We start from the raw sequence: 1,752 nt of genomic DNA on the forward strand, positions 1-1,752 counted from the left end.
GGGGGGGGAAGGGGTGTGGGGGGTGCGGGAAGGGACTGGATAAAAATTGTACACCTATGGATGAGGACAGTGGGTGGCGGGGGTAAGGGCAGAGGGTGAGGTGGAAACTGGGTGGAGGGGAGCTATGGGGGGGAAAAGAGGAACAATTGTAATAATCTGAACAATAATGATTTAATTTAAAAAAAAGTATGGAAGCAATTTAAATGAACAGCAATTTTGTTACTGAAAAGAGGACCTGGCCCTGAGTGGGTTCTTGACTTCAGGCAGGAAGATTTCACAACAGGAATCCAAGTGACTTTGAGAGGACGTTTAATAAAGCTGAGGACAGTGAGACACAACAAGGAAGGGCCTAGGATAGCAGCAACAAGAGAGCCCAGGCTAGGCTGCCCTAGCTCCTTGGGGAGTTAGAGAAAAGGGGGCGTTGGGGTCAGGTTCAGGGGTTAGCCTGGGAGGAGCTGCTGCTCCCCTGGTTGCAAGTCCCATGGGGTCCCTTAGAGTTTAGGAGACAACACCTGTTACGGGAGAAGAGGGGAAAGAAAGGTATGGTGCACTCTACAGAGGGAGAGCACAGGCTGGGACTTTTGTTTTGAGAGGTTTTTAAAGACTGGGAGTTTAAGGGAGGTCTTAGGGGAGCCTCTCAATAGAATATTCATCAGCTTTATGCTGATGCGCCAACATGAGATTTAGTCCCTTAACTTCATCCATCCTAGGGTATGGTTGGCATATGGAACAAATTGGATTTCTGCTATCTGCCTCCCTGAGCGGGGTGACTTAAGCTATTTACCCTCTGGTTGGTGAGAAGTGCAAACCATTTACTTTGAAGTTTCCTTGGTTTAGGAAAGATAGGATTTTGTGATTTACTAGATGGCTGCGAACTGCTTGGCCGGTTAACTATCTCCGTTCCCGGTCCGATGACCTGGCTGACTGGCTGTCTCACTGGATGTGATGAAGAGCCATTTTTCTGAAATGCAGTTGCTGCTGGGACATGACCCACTAAAGCACTGCCTGCTGCAGGCTCTTCTGAAACTGACAGCATTCCACTGGGTGCCTGATGATAACTCAGTGCCCCCCCCTCCAACCTCCCACTTGCCTCTTCAAATTACTAAGAAATCTTTGTCAGTACATGTTTGCTGGACTTCACTTGGTACAAATGCAACCCAGACCATTAAGAAGTGCTAACTCGACCTTGAGAAGGTGACAGAACCGAATGCAGGCCCTCCCGTGCAGCCAAGGTGGGTTACATGTGAGCCGGAGCATGCTTACGATGCTTTTTAAAAACTACCAATGAAATGAAAACATGGGAGGAGAGACCAAGATGGCGGCATAGGTAAACACCGGAGATTGCTGCCGCAAACAACCACTTCAAAAATACAACTAAAAGACGGAACGGACATCACCCAGAACCACAGGAAGGCTGGCTGAGGAGAGACTCTTCAACTAGAAGGAAAAATAACAGCACACCGAGGCTCAGAGGAGGCGCAGTGTGGAAAAAACTCAGGTGCGGAGGTGCGCGCGCAAAGCGGGCTGGTGGCTGAGAGCGCGGTTGTCGTTTTCGGTCAGGGGGGAGTCTCAGACTCTGAGCTCCAGATACGGGCGAATCGCTGGGGACTCGGACCCAAACGGGAGAAGCGGGAGTGTCTGGCATCAGTTGGAAGGCAGCTTTCCCTCCGAGGTTTGCAGCGGTTCCGGGGGTTCTGAGAAGCAGAGCCTCTGGGAACAGGACTGAGGGCACCATAACGGCTCCCTCCGCCC

This window comes from Myotis brandtii, unplaced genomic scaffold, assembly GCF_000412655.1.
Source record: "Myotis brandtii unplaced genomic scaffold, ASM41265v1 scaffold1750, whole genome shotgun sequence".
In the NCBI taxonomy this organism is placed as follows: Eukaryota; Metazoa; Chordata; class Mammalia; order Chiroptera; family Vespertilionidae; genus Myotis; species Myotis brandtii.